Source organism: Rhynchophorus ferrugineus, unplaced genomic scaffold (genome assembly GCF_030347505.1).
Source record: "Rhynchophorus ferrugineus isolate W39M unplaced genomic scaffold, kcgeb_rfMv2 rfM1, whole genome shotgun sequence".
Taxonomy (NCBI): Eukaryota; Metazoa; Arthropoda; class Insecta; order Coleoptera; family Curculionidae; genus Rhynchophorus; species Rhynchophorus ferrugineus.
In genome coordinates, this window is record NW_027472580.1 from 93864266 (window position 1) to 93889618 (window position 25353).

The window sequence follows — 25353 nt, forward strand, 5'->3', positions numbered from 1 at the left end:
ATACCATTTGTTTTCACATTTATAAATATAGTGTATTCGTTTCGGCGGTACATATACTAAAATTGGAACGATACAGAGATTATTAGCATGGCTCTTGCACAAGGATGACACGCAAAATTGTGAAGCGTTCCACATTTTTAGGAAACGACTAGTCCCTCTACAATAAAATGGCTTTTTCGACAGATAATTGAAGAGACCTATCCGAATCATCTACACAGATGGTTCAAAGCGAGAAAACTTTATGAGTGCCGCTTACTCTTCTAGCCTACTTGATAAACACTTTTGGCTTCCATCACTAACAAGCGTTTTCTCCGCGGAGCTGCTGGCTATCAATATGGCCCTGTCTGCCTTGGAAGAATAATTTATTAACGGATCGATACTAATTGTATCGGACTCTATGAGTTCTCTAGAGAGCCTAAGATCGGTAAGGATAGTCCACCCTCTGGTCACATACATTACAGTGCTACATAGAAAGCTACAATATAGGAGAGCAAGAATCACATACCTTTGGGTCCCCTCTCATAGGGAAATACCCGGTAATGATTGAACCGACCACCTGGCAAGCAAGGAAGAGGAGTCAATCAAATTAAATAAACTATTTCGCAAAACAGATACCAAAATTTACATGAAGGACCTTTATAGGCAGTTAACCCAACTGGATTGGGACCTTCTCACAAAAAATAACAAATTATGGGAAATCAAGAAAATCTTCTTCTTTTATCAGTCCATCAATTATAATAACTTCAGTAGATATAAGTCAAGTATCCTCGCACGACTGAGGGTGAGCCCACCACTGCACAGGCACATTCTACTGGATTGTCAAAAACATGGTGATCTGAGGAGACAACTAAAAATACCGACAACATTAGAGCAATTGGCCCAACCTGACCACCTGGACCTGCTTATTAGTTTATTAGCTACCTGAGGGCCGTAGACCTGCTTCAGCATTTGTAACATCTATTAAGAAAATGACAATTTTAAATATTTTATTATGTAATTTGTATATTCTGTTAATGTGCCTATAGCACTTAATGTCTCATAACACATTGTAATCCACCATAAATAGCCCAAGAGGTTGACGGGTTAAATAAACAAATAAAAATAAAATATAAATATAGTGTGTGTAGTCGTTAAGTGCCTATTTTAATGTCTTTTAAATTCAAAATACTAAAGTAATTACAGAAAAATATGTCGGACATACTCTCTTAAGAGAAAGTGTAAGCTGGCAAAGCTCACCAGAGAGTTTATCTTTGGACTGTGTAACAAGCACTAGTGTTTTTCTTTTGAATTACCTGTGCATTGGATTACCTAGTTGAAGTCTAGGAGAGGATACATGCTGTTCTCTTCTTGGTCCAAACCAATTCTTAAGATGAAACTAGTTTTTAAACATGTATTTAAAACACAACTTAAATTATGTGATAAAATAACTTAAGTAAATGTTAGTTAATTGATAATATTAAATGTACATAAAATGTACTTGTTGCTGCAAAAATGATGAAGATTATTATGATGAATAGTTGAATTAAGATGAGTATCTTAGAATTTAGATGAGATGAGTGGTGAATGTAGAGAATCTACCGTTACAATGAGATCGATTTTGTTGTTTATTTTCGATTTAAATGGAATAATCCTCGTCATAATGGTTTGTTACAAGTGGCGTGCGACAAGATTCTTTATGGTGCAGACTTTATGCTTCCTTATGAGCGTTGGTGGCGAGAGTCATCTTAACCATTTACTGTATACATAGTTTGTTCTAAGCGCTCTGTTTGGTAGCAGAAGAGGCATGTTGTTGATTGTATATACCTAGTTAGAACAGAGACTGTGTTCTAGATATTGGCATAGTACAATAGAGTATATTAGATGGACACACCACAATTTATTTTCCCTCGGGCTCTCGATGGTAATTGAGAAGGTTTCATTAATTTTGTCACTTTAATGGAACATATACTTGCAGGTTGGATATTCAATTGTAACGTTTTCTCTTGATGTCTTATAGCGATGATTAAAACGGTGGTTTTCTAGTAATAAATAAATATATTTTCATCTAGAAATTGTACCAATTGAATGCTGTATAAAGGTGGAGAGGTAATCGCCCGCTAAAGAATTCTTAAAATAGTCGAATGTGTACATTGTCAATGTCGCAGACCTACAAGAAGTGAACGAAAATTGTGGCTTTGATTTATTGAATGCAGGACACTGCCGTAGTCTTCATATAATGAAGCTTTAGTGTATCTCTAAAATTATACTCAAATTTTCAAGTAGAATGAACGAAATATCTCGGCTTCTATCAATAGATTAAATTGGAAACATGAGGTTAGATAAGATCGAAAAGATTGGTTTATCAGTCACAGTTCTACGAATAATTAACAATGCTAATCGCTACATGACCAATGAAGAACTGCGTGATGATTTCAAATACGAAATGAAGTTGCTAAATTATAGCAACTTGAATGCAACACAACTACTGGGCAACGCGCAGGAAATCAGAAGATTGTAGCGAACTAAACCACACGAACTTATTTAGTGTATAAGTGATTATATTAACTTTAATTTAAACAGTATTATTTCAATTTAATTTTAATTTGGGATATGCAAACTAGTGTATTTATTCCGCACTCTTCTTATCTGCATGTTGATGCAAGACCAATAGTAATACTAATTTATTGGTATACTACATATATTGGTAGTACACATATCTAATATACATATTGCAAACTAATTATTGCAGCATTAAATACTTTATAATGCAGAACATTTTCGTTTTCAAAATTTTCATTTCGTTATTTTTAATCATCTTTATAATATCTACAAGTAGCGACTTTATTGTATGGTCAAAGACTATGTTACGCACCATAAGAACATACACAAAAAATACATTTCACTTGGATAATGTAGTCACGGAAACTTAATTATTATATTTTGAGCTATTATATAGATTTTGTAATAAATATAACCGAAATTTGATGATGTAATAATGTAACAAAATTAAAATATTAAATATTAATATTAATCAGCTTTATTAATAGAGAAAGGAAAAAGGAAAATAGGAATTTTAGGAAAATAAGGACATTTGTTTATCTATCATAATATCACATTTCCTATGCACGAAATATTTTTAAAAATTGAATGGAACGGTTTAATTCCATGTGTAACAAGTCAATTGGAACATCCCCGCCTACCATAGTAAAACACATTTTTTGACAAAATTAGTTTTCTTTATTCAACATAATTCCCTTCAAGGGTGATACACTGATTGTAGCGACCCTCCAACTTTTCGATACCATTTTTGTAGTACGATTTATCCTTTGCTTCAAAAGAGGCCTCAGTTTCGGCGATCACCTCTTCATTCGGCAAAAATTTCCAGCGAGCATTCCTTTGAGATCTGAGAACAGAAAATGGTCGCTGGGGGCCAGATCTGGAGAATATGGGGGATGAGAAAGCAATTTGAAGCCCATTTCATGGATTTTTGACACGGTGTATTGTCTTGGTGAAGCAGCACTTTCTTTTTCTTCATATGCGAGCATTATTCTGCGATTTCGTCCTTCAAACGGTCCAATATCGGTATGTAATAGTCGCTGTTGATGGTTCTTCCTTTTTCAAGGTAGTCAATGAAAATTATTCCATGCGCATCTCAAAATACGATGGAGCCATGATTCATCAATTGTCACATATCGACGCAAAAACTCGGGTTTATTACGCTTTATCATCTTCAAACACTGCTCTGAATCATTTACTCGTCGTTGCTTTTATTCAAAAGTTTGCTCGCGCGGCACCCAATTTGGCACAGAGCTTTCTAATACCCAAATATTCGTGAATGATATGATGTACACATTCAGTTGATGTCTTAGGATGTCTGTTATTTCATTCAACTTCAATTTACGGTCATTTAAAATAATTGTGTGGGTCAATTTTATGTTTTCGTCAGTAGCAACCTATTTTGGGCGTCCACCGTCTTCGGTGCTCATTTCACCACATCTAAACTGAGCGTACCAATCGTGGATAGTTGATTTTTCTGGGGCAGTGTCCGGAAACTCGGCGTCAAGCCAAGTGTTTGCTTCAACTGTATTTTTTCCCTTCAAAAAGCAATATTTTATCAACACGGGAAATTCCCTTTTATCCATTTTTTCACAATAACAAAAGTTACTTAACTCAAAATGCTGTAATACACAAACTAATGATCCGACAGTTGTCAAATTTATACACGGATATTTTAAGGGTTAGGACTAACTAAAAAACATATGGATTTAATTCTAGTAGCGCCATTTATGTGTCAGGCCGGGCTCTTTTCAATTGACCTGTTAAATAAAATTTGTAAAAAACAAGGTATCGGCAAAATATGATAATATGAACACCATGTAATATAGCCCATCCTGTTGCATATTTGCTGTTGAAACAACTTCAAATAGGACTGCGTGTGCTTAACATCCTAAAAATACGACAAAATGATTTAGCATAGAACCGAAGTTTAAATGATGGTATATAAACACATAGAGAACCCGATGAAACAAAAATTAGTTTATTACGTATAATACGTTCGTTTTAGGATAAATTAATATTTTATGTATTTTATTGGTGCATCCTGTATAGGAAATATATTTACACCGATTACATCTGATCATCGGATTCCAGCTAACATATAGGAAATTAAAAGATTCGAAACATGATATAAGACTCTACTACCATGTTAACACTGACGTAATGCAACTCTTAGAGAACTTAAATCCTGCCATCTTGAGTATTTGTGTAGTGAAGTGTGTTTTATTTTATTTTATTAGAGATTAATATTGTGAAATGAAAAACTACTAAACAGTTCTCTCTTCGTCGTTGGCGAACTTCTTCGATAGTTCTCATAGCGAATTGCCGTTGGAACCATTTTATTTGCTCTTTGTTTCTGGTTTGCTTTGTGCCTTGGTTTCTCACAGTTAATGATTTCAGCTAGAGTTTCTTGTAAATTAATGAAACTCTTTGCTTTGCACTGTTTACTTTATTTGCATTAATTAAAATTTAAGTTAATCTACTCGATCTTTAATTTGGGTCTTTATCTAGACTTGAAGAACCCGACTTACTAATTATTGCGAACTATGAGTTCAGCGAATTTAAGTGAAAGCTGACAAGCGTACTTCGAAAGTATACTTATTTGCGTATACGTTTTTGCCAATCACCTTCTCTTCTAGCCAATGGTCAATTATAACATTTTTCATATCCTAAATAAGCCAGAATTACCTAAAATATCTCCATAAAGCTATGTAAATGCAGATATTATTAAAACATAATTAATTATTTTATCCAATTATCTCTCTGACGTCCTTAACAAAGACTAAGAGCCAATCGGTCTTTCTAGATAAGTATCTAGTTTTTAGCAGTAACATAATAATGTAACAAAACTATTGAAATTTGTTGTGATATTGAAATGTGTAAATTATGCTGTTGAAGAAGAAAGAACGTTTTTATATTTTTGTGCAATATGGAACTAGGACACTGGCTCAAGAGAACTAAACCCTGTGATCTTGTATAGTTGTATAGTGGAGGTTAATAAATGGTAAAAATACGATACGAAATAACGACTGGCATTAATATATTAGTAAAATTTAAAAAATCTAATGGATGCTGTTGTGCTGTTGAATGTTGTAAACATAAACATGTTAAAAAAGAAAGAATGTTAGAAAGTATTTATATTTTTTACAAAATTTAAGCGTCGAGATACATCGATATAAATGAAAATTTCATTCTTTATCGCCCGTTTGTATTATATACCGTCGTATTTATCAAATTTGAAGACTATTCAAGACATAAGGACAAACAAGGAGAATTCGCGACGGTGGCGAATATAGCTCCATTAATGGTTCATCCGTCTTTATAAAGATGTCGTTGGTTCGGCCCGGTTCAATGATATACGGCGGCAAAATCGTTTCGGTCCTCGGTCCTCAATTTAAGCGATGGCGACAGTCCTTCATGTAAATCCACGAATATTTTTCTCATTTTCGCCCTCGGTGGGGAACCGTTGACCCTGAAGTGGTTTAAAAAAAAACAGGATCGACCCTTTTCGAACCAAACTCGAAACTGTCGATAAGAAGTCGGTAGTGAAAGGGACTGCGTAGAATTGGATAATAGACTTATTAAAAATTAATGAAACGCTTGTGATATTGTTTCAGGTTAACTTAATGATCTTTTTTAGTATACTTTAGGGTCTGTTTTTTTTAGCAATTAGCAGGCATAATGATTGATTACAGGACTGCAAAAAATTTTCTAAGGGCTGTTTAGGATTTGTGACGTAATATTTATGTTTTTGGATGTTCTGAATCCGAAAATAACTTTCTTTTGTCATAGGTTGATTTTTTTTCACAATTTGGATAATTGTGTTAGTTATTACATTGAAATAAAAGGGAATAGATTTGATAAATGTTATATTTACAAACCATTAACGATACATACTTTTTAATCTAATGTATGTCCACTAGAACACACCACAAAAAAAACCACATTTATTTTTACCTAAACATTTCTCTATGACCTCCTTAGAGGCACCATTCTTTTTGAAGTTGCATCATGGTTGTGAGGAATTCTGGGTCAGTTATAAGCCGTCTAATCTCTAGTGCGACTAAACCGCCTTCGCTTCTGAGGAACCTAGACAGGTTGAAACCATGTATTTGAAGCAACCTCCATTTTTGTGAAGTGATTTTACAAATTGCTCCATCAAACTGAACTTTATGCCCAGCGGGGATGGGCGAAGCCCACAGCTTTATATGAAGCTACCCAGGTTTCTAGAAGGACATTCAAACCACGAAGAAGTCCAATGCAACTTCTAGATATTGCTTTTAAATAAATACAATTTTTTGTTTCAATTTATGTATAGGTAAAGTTATTTCAAAATGGAACCTTAGACCATCCTTGGCAAGACTATATTAAAAGGAATGTAGTCGATCAAAAGTTGATAAACAATTATAAATATTCGAATAACATTTGACTAGGTTTGATAAATAATAATATTGTTTAACAATTTATTGCAGATATATTGTTATTGTTATTTGGTAAACATAAATTAAATGTTCAATTGTGCTTTATGTAACTAATTTTTTTAGTAATAGGCCTGAGAAGAGATACACAATAATTTAGATGTCTTAACTGTATATGGCCACAGAGGATAACGTCTTCTTCCCTATCACTGCGTATTTATGGGATGTGGCAAAGAATAACTGCAATAAACATGTAGGTAGAGAAATATGTACAAGTAAGGATTATGTTACACGCCATAAGAACATATTGAAAAAATACATTTCACATGGGCAATGTAGTCACGGAAACTTAATTATTATCGAGCTATTATATAGCGTTTGTAATTAATATAACCGAAATTTGATGATGTATTAATGTAACTAAATTAAAATATTAAATATTAATTAAATATTAATATTAATCAGCTTTATTAATAGAAGGCTTTTAGGAAAATAAGGACATTTGTTTATCTATTATAATATCGCACTTCCTATGCACGAAATATTTTTAAAAATGGACAGGAACGGTTTAATTACATGTGTAACAAGTCAATTGGAAAGTCTCCAGCCTACCATAGTAAAACACATTTTTTTGGAAAAATTAGTTTTGTTTATTCAACATAATTCCCTTCAAGGGTGATACACTGATTGTAGCGACCCTCCAACTTTTCGATACCATTTTTGTAGTACGATTTATCCTTTGCTTCAAAAGAGGCCTCAGTTTCGGCGATCACCTCTTCATTCGGCAAAAATTTCCAGCGAGCATTCCTTTGAGATCTGAGAACAGAAAATGGTCGCTGGGGGCCAGATCTGGAGAATATGGGGGATGAGAAAGCAATTTGAAGCCCATTTCATGGATTTTTGACACGGTGTATTGTCTTGGTGAAGCAGCACTTTCTTTTTCTTCATATGCGAGCATTATTCTGCGATTTCGTCCTTCAAACGGTCCAATATCGGTATGTAATAGTCGCTGTTGATGGTTCTTCCTTTTTCAAGGTAGTCAATGAAAATTATTCCATGCGCATCTCAAAATACGATGGAGCCATGATTCATCAATTGTCACATATCGACGCAAAAACTCGGGTTTATTACGCTTTATCATCTTCAAACACTGCTCTGAATCATTTACTCGTCGTTGCTTTTATTCAAAAGTTTACTCGCGCGGCACCCAATTTGGCACAGAGCTTTCTAATACCCAAATATTCGTGAATGATATGATGTACACATTCAGTTGATGTCTTAGGATGTCTGTTATTTCATTCAACTTCAATTTACGGTCATTTAAAATAATTGTGTGGGTCAATTTTATGTTTTCGTCAGTAGCAACCTATTTTGGGCGTCCACCGTCTTCGGTGCTCATTTCACCACATCTAAACTGAGCGTACCAATCGTGGATAGTTGATTTTTCTGGGGCAGTGTCCGGAAACTCGGCGTCAAGCCAAGTGTTTGCTTCAACTGTATTTTTTCCCTTCAAAAAGCAATATTTTATCAACACGGGAAATTCCCTTTTATCCATTTTTTCACAATAACAAAAGTTACTTAACTCAAAATGCTGTAATACACAAACTAATGATCCGACAGTTGTCAAATTTATACACGGATATTTTAAGGGTTAGGACTAACTAAAAAACATATGGATTTAATTCTAGTAGCGCCATTTATGTGTCAGGCCGGGCTCTTTTCAATTGACCTGTTAAATAAAATTTGTAAAAAACAAGGTATCGGCAAAATATGATAATATGAACACCATGTAATATAGCCCATCCTGTTGCATATTTGCTGTTGAAACAACTTCAAATAGGACTGCGTGTGCTTAACATCCTAAAAATACGACAAAATGATTTAGCATAGAACCGAAGTTTAAATGATGGTATATAAACACATAGAGAACCCGATGAAACAAAAATTAGTTTATTACGTATAATACGTTCGTTTTAGGATAAATTAATATTTTATGTATTTTATTGGTGCATCCTGTATAGGAAATATATTTACACCGATTACATCTGATCATCGGATTCCAGCTAACATATAGGAAATTAAAAGATTCGAAACATGATATAAGACTCTACTACCATGTTAACACTGACGTAATGCAACTCTTAGAGAACTTAAATCCTGCCATCTTGAGTATTTGTGTAGTGAAGTGTGTTTTATTTTATTTTATTAGAGATTAATATTGTGAAATGAAAAACTACTAAACAGTTCTCTCTTCGTCGTTGGCGAACTTCTTCGATAGTTCTCATAGCGAATTGCCGTTGGAACCATTTTATTTGCTCTTTGTTTCTGGTTTGCTTTGTGCCTTGGTTTCTCACAGTTAATGATTTCAGCTAGAGTTTCTTGTAAATTAATGAAACTCTTTGCTTTGCACTGTTTACTTTATTTGCATTAATTAAAATTTAAGTTAATCTACTCGATCTTTAATTTGGGTCTTTATCTAGACTTGAAGAACCCGACTTACTAATTATTGCGAACTATGAGTTCAGCGAATTTAAGTGAAAGCTGACAAGCGTACTTCGAAAGTATACTTATTTGCGTATACGTTTTTGCCAATCACCTTCTCTTCTAGCCAATGGTCAATTATAACATTTTTCATATCCTAAATAAGCCAGAATTACCTAAAATATCTCCATAAAGCTATGTAAATGCAGATATTATTAAAACATAATTAATTATTTTATCCAATTATCTCTCTGACGTCCTTAACAAAGACTAAGAGCCAATCGGTCTTTCTAGATAAGTATCTAGTTTTTAGCAGTAACATAATAATGTAACAAAACTATTGAAATTTGTTGTGATATTGAAATGTGTAAATTATGCTGTTGAAGAAGAAAGAACGTTTTTATATTTTTGTGCAATATGGAACTAGGACACTGGCTCAAGAGAACTAAACCCTGTGATCTTGTATAGTTGTATAGTGGAGGTTAATAAATGGTAAAAATACGATACGAAATAACGACTGGCATTAATATATTAGTAAAATTTAAAAAATCTAATGGATGCTGTTGTGCTGTTGAATGTTGTAAACATAAACATGTTAAAAAAGAAAGAATGTTAGAAAGTATTTATATTTTTTACAAAATTTAAGCGTCGAGATACATCGATATAAATGAAAATTTCATTCTTTATCGCCCGTTTGTATTATATACCGTCGTATTTATCAAATTTGAAGACTATTCAAGACATAAGGACAAACAAGGAGAATTCGCGACGGTGGCGAATATAGCTCCATTAATGGTTCATCCGTCTTTATAAAGATGTCGTTGGTTCGGCCCGGTTCAATGATATACGGCGGCAAAATCGTTTCGGTCCTCGGTCCTCAATTTAAGCGATGGCGACAGTCCTTCATGTAAATCCACGAATATTTTTCTCATTTTCGCCCTCGGTGGGGAACCGTTGACCCTGAAGTGGTTTAAAAAAAAACAGGATCGACCCTTTTCGAACCAAACTCGAAACTGTCGATAAGAAGTCGGTAGTGAAAGGGACTGCGTAGAATTGGATAATAGACTTATTAAAAATTAATGAAACGCTTGTGATATTGTTTCAGGTTAACTTAATGATCTTTTTTAGTATACTTTAGGGTCTGTTTTTTTTAGCAATTAGCAGGCATAATGATTGATTACAGGTCTGCAAAAAATTTTCTAAGGGCTGTTTAGGATTTGTGACGTAATATTTATGTTTTTGGATGTTCTGAATCCGAAAATAACTTTCTTTTGTCATAGGTTGATTTTTTTTCACAATTTGGATAATTGTGTTAGTTATTACATTGAAATAAAAGGGAATAGATTTGATAAATGTTATATTTACAAACCATTAACGATACATACTTTTTAATCTAATGTATGTCCACTAGAACACACCACAAAAAAAACCACATTTATTTTTACCTAAACATTTCTCTATGACCTCCTTAGAGGCACCATTCTTTTTGAAGTTGCATCATGGTTGTGAGGAATTCTGGGTCAGTTATAAGCCGTCTAATCTCTAGTGCGACTAAACCGCCTTCGCTTCTGAGGAACCTAGACAGGTTGAAACCATGTATTTGAAGCAACCTCCATTTTTGTGAAGTGATTTTACAAATTGCTCCATCAAACTGAACTTTATGCCCAGCGGGGATGGGCGAAGCCCACAGCTTTATATGAAGCTACCCAGGTTTCTAGAAGGACATTCAAACCACGAAGAAGTCCAATGCAACTTCTAGATATTGCTTTTAAATAAATACAATTTTTTGTTTCAATTTATGTATAGGTAAAGTTATTTCAAAATGGAACCTTAGACCATCCTTGGCAAGACTATATTAAAAGGAATGTAGTCGATCAAAAGTTGATAAACAATTATAAATATTCGAATAACATTTGACTAGGTTTGATAAATAATAATATTGTTTAACAATTTATTGCAGATATATTGTTATTGTTATTTGGTAAACATAAATTAAATGTTCAATTGTGCTTTATGTAACTAATTTTTTTAGTAATAGGCCTGAGAAGAGATACACAATAATTTAGATGTCTTAACTGTATATGGCCACAGAGGATAACGTCTTCTTCCCTATCACTGCGTATTTATGGGATGTGGCAAAGAATAACTGCAATAAACATGTAGGTAGAGAAATATGTACAAGTAAGGATTATGTTACACGCCATAAGAACATATTGAAAAAATACATTTCACATGGGCAATGTAGTCACGGAAACTTAATTATTATCGAGCTATTATATAGCGTTTGTAATTAATATAACCGAAATTTGATGATGTATTAATGTAACTAAATTAAAATATTAAATATTAATTAAATATTAATATTAATCAGCTTTATTAATAGAAGGCTTTTAGGAAAATAAGGACATTTGTTTATCTATTATAATATCGCACTTCCTATGCACGAAATATTTTTAAAAATGGACAGGAACGGTTTAATTACATGTGTAACAAGTCAATTGGAAAGTCTCCAGCCTACCATAGTAAAACACATTTTTTTGGAAAAATTAGTTTTGTTTATTCAACATAATTCCCTTCAAGGGTGATACACTGATTGTAGCGACCCTCCAACTTTTCGATACCATTTTTGTAGTACGATTTATCCTTTGCTTCAAAAGAGGCCTCAGTTTCGGCGATCACCTCTTCATTCGGCAAAAATTTCCAGCGAGCATTCCTTTGAGATCTGAGAACAGAAAATGGTCGCTGGGGGCCAGATCTGGAGAATATGGGGGATGAGAAAGCAATTTGAAGCCCATTTCATGGATTTTTGACACGGTGTATTGTCTTGGTGAAGCAGCACTTTCTTTTTCTTCATATGCGAGCATTATTCTGCGATTTCGTCCTTCAAACGGTCCAATATCGGTATGTAATAGTCGCTGTTGATGGTTCTTCCTTTTTCAAGGTAGTCAATGAAAATTATTCCATGCGCATCTCAAAATACGATGGAGCCATGATTCATCAATTGTCACATATCGACGCAAAAACTCGGGTTTATTACGCTTTATCATCTTCAAACACTGCTCTGAATCATTTACTCGTCATTGCTTTTATTCAAAAGTTTGCTCGCGCGGCACCCAATTTGGCACAGAGCTTTCTAATACCCAAATATTCGTGAATGATATGATGTACACATTCAGTTGATGTCTTAGGATGTCTGTTATTTCATTCAACTTCAATTTACGGTCATTTAAAATAATTGTGTGGGTCAATTTTATGTTTTCGTCAGTAGCAACCTATTTTGGGCGTCCACCGTCTTCGGTGCTCATTTCACCACATCTAAACTGAGCGTACCAATCGTGGATAGTTGATTTTTCTGGGGCAGTGTCCGGAAACTCGGCGTCAAGCCAAGTGTTTGCTTCAACTGTATTTTTTCCCTTCAAAAAGCAATATTTTATCAACACGGGAAATTCCCTTTTATCCATTTTTTCACAATAACAAAAGTTACTTAACTCAAAATGCTGTAATACACAAACTAATGATCCGACAGTTGTCAAATTTATACACGGATATTTTAAGGGTTAGGACTAACTAAAAAACATATGGATTTAATTCTAGTAGCGCCATTTATGTGTCAGGCCGGGCTCTTTTCAATTGACCTGTTAAATAAAATTTGTAAAAAACAAGGTATCGGCAAAATATGATAATATGAACACCATGTAATATAGCCCATCCTGTTGCATATTTGCTGTTGAAACAACTTCAAATAGGACTGCGTGTGCTTAACATCCTAAAAATACGACAAAATGATTTAGCATAGAACCGAAGTTTAAATGATGGTATATAAACACATAGAGAACCCGATGAAACAAAAATTAGTTTATTACGTATAATACGTTCGTTTTAGGATAAATTAATATTTTATGTATTTTATTGGTGCATCCTGTATAGGAAATATATTTACACCGATTACATCTGATCATCGGATTCCAGCTAACATATAGGAAATTAAAAGATTCGAAACATGATATAAGACTCTACTACCATGTTAACACTGACGTAATGCAACTCTTAGAGAACTTAAATCCTGCCATCTTGAGTATTTGTGTAGTGAAGTGTGTTTTATTTTATTTTATTAGAGATTAATATTGTGAAATGAAAAACTACTAAACAGTTCTCTCTTCGTCGTTGGCGAACTTCTTCGATAGTTCTCATAGCGAATTGCCGTTGGAACCATTTTATTTGCTCTTTGTTTCTGGTTTGCTTTGTGCCTTGGTTTCTCACAGTTAATGATTTCAGCTAGAGTTTCTTGTAAATTAATGAAACTCTTTGCTTTGCACTGTTTACTTTATTTGCATTAATTAAAATTTAAGTTAATCTACTCGATCTTTAATTTGGGTCTTTATCTAGACTTGAAGAACCCGACTTACTAATTATTGCGAACTATGAGTTCAGCGAATTTAAGTGAAAGCTGACAAGCGTACTTCGAAAGTATACTTATTTGCGTATACGTTTTTGCCAATCACCTTCTCTTCTAGCCAATGGTCAATTATAACATTTTTCATATCCTAAATAAGCCAGAATTACCTAAAATATCTCCATAAAGCTATGTAAATGCAGATATTATTAAAACATAATTAATTATTTTATCCAATTATCTCTCTGACGTCCTTAACAAAGACTAAGAGCCAATCGGTCTTTCTAGATAAGTATCTAGTTTTTAGCAGTAACATAATAATGTAACAAAACTATTGAAATTTGTTGTGATATTGAAATGTGTAAATTATGCTGTTGAAGAAGAAAGAACGTTTTTATATTTTTGTGCAATATGGAACTAGGACACTGGCTCAAGAGAACTAAACCCTGTGATCTTGTATAGTTGTATAGTGGAGGTTAATAAATGGTAAAAATACGATACGAAATAACGACTGGCATTAATATATTAGTAAAATTTAAAAAATCTACTGGATGCTGTTGTGCTGTTGAATGTTGTAAACATAAACATGTTAAAAAAGAAAGAATGTTAGAAAGTATTTATATTTTTTACAAAATTTAAGCGTCGAGATACATCGATATAAATGAAAATTTCATTCTTTATCGCCCGTTTGTATTATATACCGTCGTATTTATCAAATTTGAAGACTATTCAAGACATAAGGACAAACAAGGAGAATTCGCGACGGTGGCGAATATAGCTCCATTAATGGTTCATCCGTCTTTATAAAGATGTCGTTGGTTCGGCCCGGTTCAATGATATACGGCGGCAAAATCGTTTCGGTCCTCGGTCCTCAATTTAAGCGATGGCGACAGTCCTTCATGTAAATCCACGAATATTTTTCTCATTTTCGCCCTCGGTGGGGAACCGTTGACCCTGAAGTGGTTTAAAAAAAAACAGGATCGACCCTTTTCGAACCAAACTCGAAACTGTCGATAAGAAGTCGGTAGTGAAAGGGACTGCGTAGAATTGGATAATAGACTTATTAAAAATTAATGAAACGCTTGTGATATTGTTTCAGGTTAACTTAATGATCTTTTTTAGTATACTTTAGGGTCTGTTTTTTTTAGCAATTAGCAGGCATAATGATTGATTACAGGTCTGCAAAAAATTTTCTAAGGGCTGTTTAGGATTTGTGACGTAATATTTATGTTTTTGGATGTTCTGAATCCGAAAATAACTTTCTTTTGTCATAGGTTGATTTTTTTTCACAATTTGGATAATTGTGTTAGTTATTACATTGAAATAAAAGGGAATAGATTTGATAAATGTTATATTTACAAACCATTAACGATACATACTTTTTAATCTAATGTATGTCCACTAGAACACACCACAAAAAAAACCACATTTATTTTTACCTAAACATTTCTCTATGACCTCCTTAGAGGCACCATTCTTTTTGAAGTTGCATCATGGTTGTGAGGAATTCTGGGTCAGTTATAAGCCGTCTAATCTCTAGTGCGACTAAACCGCCTTCGCTTCTGAGGAACCTAGACAGGTTGAAACCATGTATTTGAAGCAACCTCCATTTTTGTGAAGTGATTTTACAAATTGCTCCATCAAACTGAACTTTATGCCCAGCGGGGATGGGCGAAGCCCACAGCTTTATATGAAGCTACCCAGGTTTCTAGAAGGACATTCAAACCACGAAGAAGTCCAATGCAACTTCTAGATATTGCTTTTAAATAAATACAATTTTTTGTTTCAATTTATGTATAGGTAAAGTTATTTCAAAATGGAACCTTAGACCATCCTTGGCAAGACTATATTAAAAGGAATGTAGTCGATCAAAAGTTGATAAACAATTATAAATATTCGAATAACATTTGACTAGGTTTGATAAATAATAATATTGTTTAACAATTTATTGCAGATATATTGTTATTGTTATTTGGTAAACATAAATTAAATGTTCAATTGTGCTTTATGTAACTAATTTTTTTAGTAATAGGCCTGAGAAGAGATACACAATAATTTAGATGTCTTAACTGTATATGGCCACAGAGGATAACGTCTTCTTCCCTATCACTGCGTATTTATGGGATGTGGCAAAGAATAACTGCAATAAACATGTAGGTAGAGAAATATGTACAAGTAAGGATTATGTTACACGCCATAAGAACATATTGAAAAAATACATTTCACATGGGCAATGTAGTCACGGAAACTTAATTATTATCGAGCTATTATATAGCGTTTGTAATTAATATAACCGAAATTTGATGATGTATTAATGTAACTAAATTAAAATATTAAATATTAATTAAATATTAATATTAATCAGCTTTATTAATAGAAGGCTTTTAGGAAAATAAGGACATTTGTTTATCTATTATAATATCGCACTTCCTATGCACGAAATATTTTTAAAAATGGACAGGAACGGTTTAATTACATGTGTAACAAGTCAATTGGAAAGTCTCCAGCCTACCATAGTAAAACACATTTTTTTGGAAAAATTAGTTTTGTTTATTCAACATAATTCCCTTCAAGGGTGATACACTGATTGTAGCGACCCTCCAACTTTTCGATACCATTTTTGTAGTACGATTTGTCCTTTGCTTCAAAATAGGCCTCAGTTTCGGCGATCATCTCTTCATTCGGCGAAAATTTCCAGCGAGCCTTTTTTTTAGATCTGAGAGCAGGAAATGGTCGCTGGGGGCCAGATCTAGAGAATACTGTGGATGAGGAAGCAATTTGAACTTCAACTGTATTTTTCCCTTCAAAAAGCAATATTTTATCAACACGGGAAATTCCTTTTGATCCATTTTTTCACAATAACAAAAGTTACTTCACTCAAAATGCTATAATACATAAACTAATGATCCGACAGTTGTTAAATTTATACACGCATCTTTTGAGCGTTAGGGCTAACTAAAGAACATCATATGCATTTAATTCTAGTAGCGCCATTCATGTGTCAGGCCGGGGTTTTTTCAATTGACCTGTTAAATAACATTTGTAAAAAACAAGGTATCGGCAAAATATGATAATATGAATACCATGCAATATAGCCCATCCTGTTGCATGTTTGCTTTGAAACAACTTCAAATAGAATTGCGTTTGCTTAACATCCTAAAAATACGACAAAATGATGTTAATGAGTGAAGTATTTGAAATTGTTATTTGATAAATATAAATTAAATGTTTAATTGTGTTTTATGTAATTTATTTTTTTAGTAATAGGCCTGAGAAATTATATACAATAATTCAGATGTCTGAACTGTATATAGCCACAGAGTTAAATTAACTGTAGTTTAAGTCCCTCGACATATGCATTAGAGGTACTATAATGTGCCAAATACCATTATATTTTATAACATCTTTGTTTAAATATTTTACTTACACTAGTTACCAAATTAAACTAGAAGTCAAAGTTAAATGTGACATTTTGACGGTATAAATTTAGATGAATTCACTGCTTTTTTGGATTGACTGTAATTTTGTTTCCATCCAAATGTTGCTAATGTTTCTGTTCTTCATATATATGATTATGTATTTATTGCGGTATCTTAATTCAAGAATAATAATGTAATTTAATAATTTGATCCTATAAATTAATTATTTCTGTATAATTAATAGAAATTGCAATTATTTAATGACATACGTAAACGTGTTTAACCAAATTTGTATAATGAACTTTTCTAACGACTTACATAACATTCTAAACATTACATTTTCCAACGCCGTTTCGACATTGCCAATAAAATAATTTAAAAAAAATTAAAAAACAATCACCAGATATCTGAGTTTCAACGTAGAGTTTTTATCGTCTCGATTTTATCACTTTTATGTCGGATTAATATTCGCTGCATCCATTGCTAAGTCGTTACTATCTACCAGTAAAGTTTTTCCTCGTAAATTTCGAGCGATACTATTCTTGGCTCGTCGCCAGAAAATATCCAGCGTTCCGTTAATTTTCAAGAGCTTCATATTTAATACACCGACTGAAAAGTACTCGGTCCGATTTATCGATATGATATTTCGAAAGAATCAGTTTTTAGGAATCTGTTAAATTTGATAATATCTCTATTACCGGGATGATCAAGATCAGTCCTAGTCTGCACATAACTCATGATCGGCAAAGTTCTCTTTCGCTATTATTTTCCAATAATGTGGGTTCTCAAATTTTTAAGAAAATCACTATTAAGAGACAAATAAAGTAATCTGAAATCCTTTTGGAGAGAGACAGTGTACTTACAGAAAGGATATAGAAATATCTATATGTGGATGTCACTGAACTTTCTAATTAATGAAATCTAACAATACTTAAGTGTTATATATTATTATCATACCAGGAATTAGGGGGGGTGCAAGTTCTTGTATTAATAGATGCATTTTAATAATAGTTTGAGGAAAGTATCTTAGAAATATTTTATAAATATTAATTAATTTTTAGAAAATATTTTACAAATTTCAAATATTTTAATGTTAAAGAGATACAACTTTATGCAGTGTAACCCTCGCATTTCCCATAATTTAAAATTTTATATTACAGTGTAGGTTCCCAACTGTGTTGTTGTGGTTGTTCTAAATGAATAAGAAGGTATGCCTTAAATTTGTAATAGATTATATAAATTATCGGATGTTTTGTAATTAGACTTTGCTTTGTATTATTTGTCGTTTTTTTGTAATATAAACAACCTGTTTTTGCCCACTTCGAAGATTTCGAATTAGAAGTCAACACTATTTTTGTCTAATTGAAAGAAGAATATATTATCAACTCTTTAATGAAAATTTTAACGATAAATGGTGATTTCGTTGTTATTGACAAATTCTTTTCTGGCCTACAAAACAATTTGAAAAGGGTGTAATAGATCAATATTCCTGTACACGTTGAATTAAAATATACAAATATATTTTCTCTTTGCCTTGGATAAATTAATCCGCACAGTTATAATATTTAGTATTTAGTGTTTACATCTAAGCTATTTACGATTACTAAATTATTAAAATTAAAGGAATGTAAAAAGTTACAGAAATTATAAAGAATAGTATTGGGAATAGTTTAATTTACTTTTTTGTTAGATGGGAAAAGATACGTTGTTGCTGATGAGAATCTACGTTTTTTAATGCGTAAGGATTGATAAATCGGTTGAGAATCTATTGCTATGATGAGAATGATGTTGTTTGATATTCGGCTTTAACGATTGAAATAGAGATTTATTTAATGAAAACCTATTTAATGAAACTCTAACAATTTATAACCGAACTATACCTATGCAAAGCAACCTGAAATAACAGAGATAACTTTTATTATGGAATGTATCCATAGAGAACTTATGATGAGATATTCAGCTCTTTGAGAGATGTAAGTGGTCATTTCAGTGTTAGGAAAAACAAGATTTAAATAGTATAAAGATGATCAATCCAAGAAATTCAATGCAACTTCTATACATTGCTTTTGACAATATATAATAAAATCAATGGAGACTTCTTATATAAATTGGTGTACCTATAGTATTTTAAGATAAAAAATTAGAAAATCTTTGGCAAGACCCTAATAAAAGGAGAGCAAAGATAACAAAAGTTGACGAAAAAAAGTAAAAGTTAGAATAATATTTGATTAGTTCTTCCTGTTGGAAACAGGAATTGAACAAAACTGTCCTAACAAGTGGTCGGCAAAGGCTGTAATTAAGGAATGGCTTGTAAAACATAAATTAAGTCTTTAAGATACTATGTTAACGAGTAAATTATTTTAGATTGTTACTGGGTAAATATAAATGAAATATTTGATTGTGTCTTATGGAATTTACTTTTTTAGTGACAGGTCTGAAAAAAGATGCACAGTTCTTTAGATATCTGAACCCTATCTTCTTCCCTATCGCTAAATCTTCAACCAAATTGAATTGTTATGGGCAGTGGCAAAGAATAATTACGATGAATATGCAGGCCGAGCAAACTATATAAGCAATAACTGTTTGGATATATGGAAAGGATTGTCTACAATAATACCTTTCGGCCTGGATGAACTTCATCAGGCATACAGAAAAACAAATTGATAAATGGTTGATACCACGTTACAATACAATGAGATCAGAATGAAAAAAGCACGGCTATAATATTGAACATAATCGAAAATAGACTAAGTCTTTGATATAGTCTGCATACTTTTACTAGTTGAAGCTGACACTTACTTTACTATTTTGGTTAGAAGAGTAATTATTTCAAGAACATTAATTTTATAAGTGTAATTAAAATAATGTTATGAAGACACATTTTCCAATCTGAACATTAACATAACCATCCCACCAACTCTTTAGTTAAGGGCATTATAAATCTCTACAAAATTTCTAGAGATATTTTCTGTCTTCCACAGTCGAGGCCTGGCCCCAAAAGATACAAATCGTTTCTTTATATGAAATAATTTGTCCCGGTCCCATAGAATCATCGTCATCCATAACCATCCTCTCCCACCCGTTTACCGTAAATCTCCCCGGTCCTCATATTTGCTTATGGAGCCATTCCGATCATCCAGCGCGCTTCATCCTTGTCCCGCGCATCCCCACGACCGGACCGACGCCGAGCGCCGCGCGCGCCTCTCTCTCCCCCCACCGATTTATTCCCGTCTCCTTCCGGGATTCCATTTTCGCCTTTTTCCCGCTCAGTTCGGATTCAATGAAAAAAATGATTATCTGTCGGGTGACGATGGGAAGAGGGCCGAAGAGGGGGAGGAGGAGGATAGGATGCTTTAAATTTCTTGTTGTCGTAAAGCCGAATTTAAGAGGAAGTCGAGAAACTAAGCTAGCGGAAGAAAAAGATACACGGACCATTTTGTAGGCGGCACGGTGGAAATAAGTATAAATTAATGGATGGAAAAACGAAAATATATCTGTTTTGCGTCATCGAGTTACAAGAATGCTGAGAATTCTGTCACAGTCTGAAAGAGAATAAAATACATACATTGGGATATTTAAGTGTTTCTTGCATATTTCAGAAGTTCACAAATTCGGGTCTTTTGGAACTGAGGATTTGAGAACTGGTTCCAGTTTTCGGTTTTCTGTGGTAGTACTCCACACTTCGTTAAAGACGTTGCTTCAAACATCTTTTGGAACTTACAGTAAATATGTTTCGGAATGTATGAAAATACAGGGACGACGTTTCAAAGTCCATTCGAAGTGCTTTCGCTATGTTTGTTGATGTTATATGGGTTTTTGCAGTAAGTTTTGCTGTAATAAACAGCGGCAGGTGATGGGTACCGAAATTGTTTTGTAATGCATTCAAAACAAAGCTGTACAAGTAACTTTTTCTCATATTCTGGGTCAACGTTATGGAGGGAATACAAAATAATGCTGTCGATTGCTACTTTTACTCGTGGGATGTCGGTATAAGTTCAAAAAAATAGCACAGCATAAATATCCTAACGTAACCTCAGTGTTCAACGTACGGACAGTGATACATTAACAATTCGTCCAGGCACAGGTGCAAAAAATGCCTTATGAAATAATTTAATTTATTATGGATTATATGTCGAGTCTGATATTCGAAATCTAATTACATGTTTAACGTTTGATGAAGCAGCAATATTTAATTAGAATTTGCTTTGCATTATGTGTCGTTTTTTTGTAATATAAACAACCTGTTTTTGCCAACTTCGAAGATTTCGAATTAGAAGTCAACACTATTTTTGTCTAATTGAAAGAAAAATATATTATCAACTCTTTAATGAAAATTTTAATGATAAATGGTGATTTCGTTGTTGTTGACAAATTCTTTTCTGGCCTACAAAACAATTTGAAGAAGACGTAATAGATCGATATTCCTGTACACGTTGAATTAAAATATACAAATATATTTTTTCTTTGCCTTGGATAAATTAGTGTTTACATATAAACTATTTACGAATACTAAATTATTAAAATTAAAGGAATGTAAAAAGTTAAAGAAATTATAAAGAATAGTATTGGGAACATACGGACAGTGATACATTAACAATTTCTCCAGGCACAGATGCAAAAAATGCCTTATGAAATAATTTAATTTATTATGGATTATATGTCGGGTCTGATATTCGAAATCTAAGGGCTGACCCAAATTTTACATGTTTAACGTTTGATGAAGCAGCAATATTTACATCGTTTCAAAAAGTTGTTCACAACTTCCTTGGTAATCACAAATCACCACAAGCACATACTAGAAAATTTGTTGTAAAATAACCACCAGATTAGAGCTCGAATGTCCCTAATTCATATCTTGATTTTTCCCTAAAGTACTTGGATGACATGAGCAACCAGCAAGGAAAGCGGCTATATCAAGATATAGCCAAGAATTTTGTGACGAAGGCACGATGAATAATTACTGCTGGGTCCTAATGCGTATCAAGCAGGAATCCCAACCGGTATAAAAGACTCAGTTGAGCCTCTGGTCATATCTAATTTATTCTTTGTAATTCGATAAATGGCCGTTAGTTGCCAAACCTAGTAAAATAATGAATTTATTGGATATATACAAAAAATAGAAACAATTAGAAAGAGAATATTCAATTTATCCTACAAATAGCTCTTGGTTACTCAGATCCAAAAGCATCAGGGCAAACCAAAATATTTCTATGGCTTAATATAACTTAAGTACTCTTTGTGACTTCACTTTAAAGAAAGAGTTTTACTTATATCTCGATATATTTTGCTTATACTACGTTATTAAATAATCAATAAATTAAATAAATTACACGGAACACCATTTATTCGCCAGCAGAAGACAAAAGCCAGTATATAACGTTAATATAAAAGATGTTTAACAGCCGATGAAAGAGTATAACCACTTCTGCGGAAGCTTTCTAGATATTTTGGAGTCGATTGATTATTCTTTGTCCAATTCCTACTTTACTTTTTAACACACTACACACACACACTTTTTCTATTATTTCCTCTTATTTTACCTTATCCATTTCCATTTAATTTTTCCTTTTGTTGTTTCTAACATGTGCTTATAACATCTTTTTGGAAAATATCTTTATGACTACTGTTTTATTTTTCTTACTATATCGGCTTTTATATTTCCCAATCTCCCAATAAAAACAGAAAAAAATCCTTGTTTTAATTGCACTATAAGCTATTATCTATAAATGCTGTAATATTGTTCCATATATACTGATATTGGGTTAGGCGTTTACATATATGCTATTTTTTTAAAATTTAATGAGCAGTTTATTAAAAAAATTGTCACAATATTTTCCATAATTCTTTATAATATTTTCTTGATTTTCTGGCACCATAGCGATATCGTGACGAAAGAAAAATGGTGGTTCGCCTGCTATAAAATCGTCGATCCATTTTCACACTCAGAATTTTGAAACCAAGTGCCAGCAAGGCAAAGCCAGCCGCTGATCTGATCGATCTGATACCTAGAAGGTCCTATGTCTGGTGAAAACGCAGCGTAATTGTAACCGTGTATCTTTCAAACTCTTGCAACATGTTGTCATGCTAAAAGATGATTTTGCATCTGCTACTCATTATTCTAGTCTTTTGTGCAATAATAAGTGTCAATTGATTTAGCTGACATAGCTGGTCATCTGAAGTAATAATTTAATTTGGTTTTAGCAGATTTTAACACACTACATCTTGCTGAGCTTACCATATGCACGACAAGGTTTTAGATATCTTCCTCATTGTGCATGCAACAGTTGGTTAATCAACTACTAAGGTTCCCAAAAGTTCCTTTCCAGGGAGATCTTTGTAATCGATATCAGAATGGTCAATTTTAAATTGTTATCAAACCAAACCAAAACAGTATTTGGTGTTATTACTTCAGATCAAATTGCAATATGGAGTGTTTCGTGATTGTCGTCTCTATAAACTCCAAATCAATTCAATAATACTAAATGGAAAACTGTTAGTTTACATAGATAATTTATATTCTTTAACAGTTATTTACATTGATTCTTCTTATTTTCACCAATCCAATCGTTGATTAAAATACATGGAAGCACATGAATTAAAATAGAACCATCAGTTGCACAATTTATATTGTATCGTGTAGAAGTATGAAAGTCAGCCGCAATCGACGTATATAATTGAAGTTATGGCTTGAGACAGATCGATACCCTTATTACATTTTTGATAGTTTGTAATTGATAAAATCTTTTTCGTTAACGATGCCGACAAGTAAAAGCTTATAAAGCTTCGACTGTCGCCGAGTCAATTTTCGCGAAGACTTCGCCAATTTCCTTCATTCCAGAGTAACTAACCTGGCGCGCAAAAGAGCGAGCGGTAACGGCGTGGGATGACGAGATGGGGCAGGGGGGAGAGATGACGGTCGGAAAAAACGAGCCATCAACCCGCCGCCTGCCGCTCGGCGCAATGATTCAAATTCCCGTGGATGGAGGAAGAGTCGACGTTGGTAAAGTATTTTACGAGTTGGATGATGGAGATTCTCACGCTTTAATTAAAATCGCCTCTTGAAAAGCTTTAAATAGAAGCCGCTGCAAATTAAATCCCCGACGATGGAAAATTCGCCCGGTGGATCACGGTAAATTGTTGCCGGGATTTTTGCCTATCCCTGTCCACAGTTATCCGGCTCTACTACGTAACCGTGAGTTTTAAGTTAATATAATTTGTATAAGAAACATACGGGTTTGTTTAAACTCTTATTAACACGTAGATTATAGCGACACTTCAACTTTTCGATACCTTTTTTGTAATAAGATTTGTCCTTTGCTTCAGTTTCGACGATCACCTTTTCATTCGACGAAAATTTCTTCCCAGCGAGCATTGTTTTGGAATCTGAGAACAGGAAATAGTCACTGGGGACAGATCTGGAGAATACGGTGAACGAGGAATCAATTCGAAGTACAATTCAGGGATTCTTGCCATCGTTTTCACTGACTTGTGACACGGTGCATTATCTCGGTGAAACAACACATTCTTTTTCTTCAAATACGGCCGTTTTCAGCGATTTCGTCCTCCAAACGATCCAATAACGCTACTTAATAGTCGCTGTTGGTGGTCCTTCCTTTTTCAAGGTAGTTAATGAAAAACTATTCCATGCACATTCCAAAATACAGACGCCAAAATCTTGCCAGCCGACTGTTAAGTTTTCCCACGTTTTGGAGTGGGTATATCGTATGAAGTCCACTCGGATGACTGTCGATTGGACTTCGGAATGAAATTCTGGAGCCATATTTCATCCATTGTCACATATCGACGTAAAAATCCGGATTTATTACGCTTGATCATCGTCAAACACTGCTCCGAATCATAAACTCGTCGTTGTTTTTGCTCAAAATTGAGCTGCACCCACTTTACACAGAGCTTTCTCATACCCAAATATTAGTGAATGATATGATGTACATATTCTGTTGATATCTTTAAAGTGTCTGCTATTTCATTCAATTTCAATTTACGGTCATTCAAAATCATTTTGTGGATTGTTTAAATGTTTTCTTAGGTAACAACCTCTTTTGGGCGTCCACTGCGTTCACCGTCTTCGGTGCTCATTTCACCGCGT

At 33.4% G+C, this 25353-nt stretch overlaps 1 protein-coding gene and 1 non-coding gene across 2 annotated transcripts in view; one reads left to right on the forward strand and one right to left on the reverse strand.

Moving 5' to 3' along the window:
• The window catches only part of LOC143192694 (neuropeptide SIFamide receptor), a 211728-nt gene that overhangs the window by 119466 nt on the left and 66909 nt on the right, over positions 1 to 25353 (reverse strand). The window lies entirely within an intron of this gene.
• On the forward strand, positions 33 to 139 carry LOC143189377 (U6 spliceosomal RNA). Its single transcript, XR_013003836.1, has one exon. It is a non-coding gene; the product is annotated as a U6 spliceosomal RNA (small nuclear RNA).